The following is a 7708-nucleotide window of genomic DNA, read 5'->3' as shown; positions in this document are numbered from 1 at the left end:
CAATTCCACAAGAAAAATACAAAATTATAAGCCAAAATCCAAAATAGGCTCAAACCCGGCCCTCGAACCCACATCTCGAAATCCGAAAAAGTCACAAAACCCGAAAGCCCATTAACTCACAATTCTAACCATACTAAATTCATCAAAATCCGACACCATTTGGTCCTCCAAATCCCCAAAATCCACTCTCCAATTCTCAAGCCCTAAACCCCCAAATTTCACTTCAAAAGCTCGCTAATTATGTGGGGAAATCAGTGGGGAATAGAGCTTTATGATAAAAAAATGAGTACAAGAATCTTACCTCAATAATCCCCTCGAAAATCTTCTCCAAAACCGCGAACCCTTGCTTTTAAACCTTCTGCCCAGACTTTTCGCATCTGCAGACCCACTGTCACATCTGCGACGCCGCACTTGCAAAAAATCCATCGCAGGTGCGGATTCGACTTAAAATCCCAGCTTCCGCTGCTGCGGCTACAAGACTGCATCTGCGCCTAACGCAGGTGCGGAAACTCATCACACCTGCGGGTAAAATGTGCACCTGCGCTTAGATGCCCGCTTTTGCGACCATCGCAGGTGGGGAAAAATCTTAGAACCTATGGCTTCTGCTCAACTACTCCTTGGTTACTTCTGCGGTCCCATCCCCGCTTCTACGAGCTCGAACCTGCGGTTCCCACTTCGCAGGTGCGATTACACCAGCAATAGCAGCCCTTCAGGTCCCCTTTCAAATCCAAAACCATGTCCGAAATCTCCCAAATTTCACCCGAGGCCCTCGGGACCTCAACCAAACATGCCAACAAGTCATATAACCCAATATGAACCTAGTCGAACCTTCGAATCACTCAAAACAACATCAAAATACCGATTAAAGCCTAAAGAACTTCTAAACTTCCGAATTCCACAAACGATGTCGAATCATACCAAACCACGTCCAATTGACCTTAAATTTTGCACACAATTCATATTCAACATTATGGACCTACTCCAACTTCCGGAATAGGAATCCGACCCCTATATCAAAAAGTCCACCCCCCGGTCAAACTTCCCAAAAATTCGACTTTCGCCATTTCAAGCCTAAATTAGCTACAGACCTCAAATTCACAGTCTGGAGAAGCTCCTAAGTCCAAAATCACTCAACGGAGCTAACGGAACTGGCGGAACTTCGTTCCAAAGTCGTCTTCCCTCAATCCGGACTATGGTAAAAATCCTAAGACTCAAGTTTCCATTTTAGAAACTAAGTGTCCAAAAAGACTCCGCAACCAAAAACAAAACTTTCCGGCAAGTCACGCAAGCAGAAACAGACACGGGGAAAGCAGAAAATAGGGGATCGGTGCTAATACACTCAAAATGACCGGCTGGGTCGTTACATCCTCCCCCTCTTAAAACAATCGTTCATCCTCGAACGAGTATAGAGACATACCTGAAGTGGTGAAAGGATGAGGATAACGGCTGTGCATATCATGCTTGGTATCCTAAGTTGCCTCCTCGACTGGCTGACCCCTCTACTGAACCTTCATAGAAGCAATATTCTTCGACCTCTATTTTCAAACCTGCCTATCCAAGATCGCCACCGGCTCCTCAACATAAGATAAATCCTAGTCCAACTAGACTGAGCTGAAATCCAATACGTGAGACGGATCACCGTGATACTTTCGAAGCATAAAAACATGGAATACTGGATGAACTCCTGCTAGACTAGGAGGCACGGAAAGCTTATAAGCAACCTCACCAACACGTCGCAATACCTCAAATGGACCAATAAAACTCGGGCTCAGCTTACCCTTCTTTACGAACCTCATAACACCCTTCATGGGTGACACTCGAAGTAAGACCCCCTCTCCAACCATGAATGCAACATCGCGAACCTTCCGATCCGCATAACTCTTCTACCTGGACTTGGCTGTGCGTAGTCTATCCTGAATCACCTTAACATTTTCCAGAGCATCCTGAATGAAGTCTGTACCCAATAATCTAGCCTCGCCCGGCTCGAACCAACCCACCGGAGACCTACACTGCCTACCATACAGAGCCTCATACGGTGCCATCTCGATGCTCGAGTGATAACTATTGTTGTAGGTAAACTCCGCTAGTGGCAAGAACCGATCCCACAAACCCCCAAACTCTATCACACACGCACGAAGCATATCCTCTAATATCTGAATAATGCGCTCGGACTGTCTGTTTGTCTGAGGGTGAAATTTTGTGCTCAACTCCACTCGAGTACACAACTCATAATGTATGGCCCTCCATAACCGTGATGTAAACTACGTACCTCGATCAGAAATGATAGATATCGGTACTCCATGAAGCCTGGCGATCTCGCGGATATATACTCAACCAGCTGATCGGAAGAATAGGTAGTCATTATAGGAATGAAATGAGCTGACTTGGTCAGCCGGTCCACAATCACCCAAACTGCATCAAACTTCCGCTGAGTCCTTGGAAACCCAACAACGAAATCCATAGTGATGAGCTCCCATTTCCACTTCGGAATCTCTAACTTCTAAAGCAACCCACCTAGTCGTTGATGCTCATACGTCACCTGCTGGCAATTTAGTCACTGAGCTACATACTTCACTATGTCCTTCTTCATTCTCATCCACCAGTAATGCTGTCTCAAGTTCTGATACATCTTTGCAGCACCCGGATGTATAGAATACCGCAAACTGTGAGCCTCCTGGAGAATCAACTCACGCAAACCATCTACATTGGGCACACATAGCCTGCTCTGCATCCTCAATGCACGATTATCCCCAATAGTGACCTCCTTAGCATCACTGTGTTGGACCGTATTCTTAAGGACAAGAAGATGGGGGTCATCATACTGACGCTCCCTGATACGATCATAAAGAGAAGATCGAGAGACCACACAAGCCAATACTCGACTCAGCTCAGAAACATCCAATCTAACAAACTGGCTAGCTAAGGCCTGAACATCCAATGTTAGTGGCCTCTCTGCTGCTGGAAGATATGCTAAGCTCCCCAAACTCTCCGCCCGACGACTCAAGGCATCAGCTACCATATTCGTCTTCCTGGGATGGTACAAAATGGTGATATCATAGTCCTTAAGAAGCTCCAACCACCTCCGCTGACGCAAGTTAAGACCCTTCTATTTGAACAGATGCTGCAAACTCAGATGATCTGTGTAAATCTCACAATGGACCCCGTACAAATAGTGCCGCTAAATCTTTAAAACGTGAACAATAGCTGCTAACTCAAGGTCATGGACAATATAGTTCTTCTCATGGGGCTTCAACTGGCCCTAAGCATAAGAAATCACTCTACCCTCCTGCATCAGAACACACCCAATGCCGATCCGCGAGGCATCACAATACACTTTGTAAGAACCAGAAACTAATGGTAGAACTAGAACTGGAGTCGTGGTCAAAGCAGTCTTGAGCTTCTAAAAGCTCTCTTCGCACTCCTCCGACCACCTCAAAAGAGAACCCTTCTGGGTCAATTTAGTCAAGGGCAATGTAATAGATGAGAAACCCTCCACAAAACGACAGTAATAGCCCGCCAACCTAAGAAAGCTATGAATCTCCATGGCTGAGGACGGTCTGGCCAACTGTCTATCTTCTTCGGATCCACCTGAATACCCTCACTAGACACCACGTGCCCCAAGAACGTCACTGAACTGAGCCAAAACTCACACTTGGAGAACTTTGTATAAAACTTCTTCTCCCTTAATAGTTGTAACACAATCCTTAGATGTTGAGCATGCTCCTACTGGCTACGAGAGTACACCAGGATGTCATCAATGAATACAATAACGAACGAGTCAAGATAAGGCTGAAACATATTGTTCTTCAAATGCATGAACAATGTTGGGGTGTTGGTCAGCCCAAAAGACATCATGAGGAACTCATAATGGCCATAACGGGTCCTGAAAGTTGTGTTAAGGATATCTGAGTCCCGAATCTTCAGTTGGTGATACCTTGACCTCAAATCAATCTTGGAGAACACCATTGCTCCCTAAAGCTGGTCAAACAAATCATCAATACGCAACAAAGGATACTTGTTCTTGATTGTGACCTTGTTCAACTGCCTGTAATCAATGTACATTCTCATAGTACCATCCTTCTTCTTCACAAATAGAACTGGTGCAGCCCAAGGTGACATGCTAGGCTGAATCCCTTATCAAGGAGTTCCTGATACTGCTCCTTCAATTACTTCAACTCAGCCGGTGCCATAAGGTACGGAGGAATAGAAATGGGCTGAGTGACCGGCACCAAATCAATATCAAAATCAATATCCCTGTCAGGCGGCATGCCCGGCAGGTCTGCAGGAAACACATCCAGGAAATCTATCACCACCGGAACATAATCAATAACATGGGCCTCTGCACTAACATCCCTCACAAAGGCCAGATAAGATAGACAATCTTTCTCAGCCATTCGCTGAGCTTTCAAGTATGAAATCACTCTACTGGGAAGCAATGGCATCTGGTCTGGCAGGAAGAGCATAGAGACGGGCCTGGTCGCCCCCTGATCGGCCTCCCCCTCTAGGGCGGCCCCTTGCTGACTGGGCTCCACCCCGAGCTGGCTGAGCGGGTGGTGAAGAAACTAGTGTTGATGTCATAGACTGGCTCCTCTGTTGAGCCGGACCTCCTGTAAGGCGGGGACAATATCTTCTGATGTGGTCAAACTCTCCACACTCATAGCAACTCCCCGGTGCTGGTGCTGGTGCTGGTGCTGGGCACTGAAGGGAGCCCAGAGCACCTGGATAACTAGTAGAAGGACCTGGCATAGACGAGCCTTGACCCAATGGAGCACGGGATGAACTCTGAGCTGGGAGAGAACTGAACGACGACTGATGACTGTGTGAACCATGGCCAGATGATGCACCACGGTGGACTGGGTGAGCCGTCTGAGCATATCTGAAAGGACGAACCCTACCGTGGTGGAACTGCCTCCCAGTAGGAACACCGCTAAATCCACCCTGTCCACAAGGCCTCTTGGCCTCCTTCTCGACACGCTCCTGGCTGTGAACCATCTCAATCTGACGATCAATATCGACAACCTCATCAAAAGTAGCACTCGACACTCTCTCTCTAGTCATAATCAATCGTAGCTGCAAGGTGAGGCCATCTATGAACCTACTGATCCTCTCCCTGTCTGTGGGAACCAACCAGATAGCATGATGGGCCAACTATGAAAATCTCATCTCATATTGTGTCACGGACATATCCCCTTGACGGAGCTGCTCAAACTGTCTGCGCAGCTCCTCTCTGCGGGACTGAGGCACGAACTTCTCCAGAAAGAGAACGAAGAACCACTGCCAGGTAAGGGGTGTTGCACCGACCTGCCTACGACTCTCGTAAGACTCGCATCAACTGAATGCAGCCCTTGAGAATTGAAAGGTAGTGAACGAGACCCCACTGATCACCAGAATACATGACGTAAGGAGTATCTTCTAACGCCTATCCAAGAAACCCTGTGCATCCTCTCCCTATGCACCACTGAAAGATGGAGGCTATAGCCTCCCAAACCTCTCTAATCTATGTTGCTCATCCTCAGGCATAGAAGGAACAATGTAATCGTGAATAGCGGTAACCGGCTAGGCTGGTGGTGCCCCCGGTGTTTGTAATCCCTGTACGACCTGCTCTAGTATATGAGCGGAGGGAGTCTGAGCACCTCCCCCGACATGAGAAGTGGTTGTTGCGGTCGGAACAGAGACCGCCTGAGCAAGACTGGTACATGCGGTCAAAATATGAGATAAGGCCTCCTGAAGGCCTAGAATCACAATGGGCATGGGTGGTGCCTGAGCTGGTCCCACAGGCTCGTCCATAACTGGAGCCTGCTCTTGAACTGGGGCAACTGGTGGGTCTGCAGGTACTGCCCCAGCTATTGTGCGGGCTGTACCTCTGCCCCTACTGTGGCCTCTACCTCGACCTCGGCCTCTCGCGGCCCTGGCTGGTGGTACTGGTGGCTGTCCATCTTGCCCCATAGTACGAGTCCTTACCATCTGTGAGGGAATGAAACAACAGATGTTTAGTCACTAGAATCAATAGATTCGCATGACAAGAATTCAAGAATGTGAAGTTTTTCCTAAGGGTTCTACAGCCTCTGGAAGATAAGTATAGACATTTCTGTACCGATCCGCAAGACTCTACTAAACCTGCTCATGACTCGTGAGGCCTATGTAACCTAGGCTGTGATACCAACTTGTCACGACCCAAAACCTAACCCGTCGTGATGGCGCCTATCGATACTAGGCAAGCCGACCTTTCCAAAACACTTTCAAAAATTATCAGAAATGAATTAAGACATTTAAAATAACAGATGTTTTTCATAAAAACGGGGGTAAACCCCCAAAAACATAAGTGCGGAAAAATAGCCCGACATCGGGGTGTCACTTAGTCATGGGCGTCTATATATTCAGTCTAATAAAAACAATGTCTAAGTATCAATACAGAAAAGAAAGAAAACATAGAAGGAGAGATAAGGTTTGCGGACACCGACAGCTACCTCGTAGTCTCCGGTACTCGATCACGCACGAACTCAACGACCTCCGTGATCAAACACACCTGGATCTGCACATGAAGTGCAGGGTATAGCATGGGTAAAACCAACTCAGCAAGTAACAGAAATAAATAAGGAACTGAGAAGATAGTGACGAGCTATACAAAATACAGTTCATTTTCAATAATTCCAGCAAAGAATAGACATGCTTTCAAATCCGGCAGTTTAAAAGTCAAAATAGTTTTATACAGTTAAGGTTCATGTAATCTGGATATAGAATCTTTCAAAAATTTTACAACAATAACAGATAGCAACTAAGTGCATCAACAAATGAAAAGCAAGTACAACATCTCAAGACAGCAATCACTCGCTGGGCTCTCAGCACTTACACTCAATGGGTACCCGCGTTCACTGGGGGTGTACAGACTCCGGAGGGGCTCCTACAGCCAAAGCGCTATATCAAGCGCGGCATGCAGCCTGATCCTATATATATATATATATATATATATATATATATATATATATATATATATATATACGACCCTAAGGCTACTGCAGCGTGCAACCCGATCTATATATATATATATATATATATATATATATATATATATATATATATATATATATATATATATATATACACACACACACACACAGCGGCGTGCAACCCGATCCATATACATACAGCCCTCAGGCTCGTTGCGGCATGCAACCCGATCCATATATATACATATAGCTCACAGCTCGGCTCTCAGGCCCCAATTCAGTCCCCAACCTCTCCAATCTCTCGTGCTCTCAAAAATCATAAAGATCAGCCCAAACAAGAAATAACATAGTGTATCAACAAGAATCTAGAAGAGACTGAGATATGATATGCAAGTAAAACCATGAGTGAGTACAAGACAACAATTAGCAAATAATTCAACAAGTACACGACCTCTGCTGGTCCTAACAGTACCATCACATAGCCTAATCATGATTTCTAACATGATTTGCAGTCAAATTTCTATAACACAGGTAGAGCATATAGCTAACAACAAGTTATTCAACTTTACAGTTCCACGGAACGGACCAAGTCCCAATTCCTATGGTGCACGCCCACACGCCCGTCACCTAACATGTGCATCACCTTCAAATCAATCACATAACGCATAATTTGGGGTTTCATACCCTCAGGACCAGATTTAAAATTGTTACTTACCTCAAACCGCGCAAAATCCTACTCCGCAATGCTTTTGCCCCTCGAA

The sequence above is a fragment of the Nicotiana tabacum genome, chromosome 9 (genome assembly GCF_000715075.1).
Source record: "Nicotiana tabacum cultivar K326 chromosome 9, ASM71507v2, whole genome shotgun sequence".
In the NCBI taxonomy this organism is placed as follows: Eukaryota; Viridiplantae; Streptophyta; class Magnoliopsida; order Solanales; family Solanaceae; genus Nicotiana; species Nicotiana tabacum.
The sequence above is the reverse complement of the archived record's forward strand: the minus strand, read 5'-3'. Positions refer to the sequence as shown.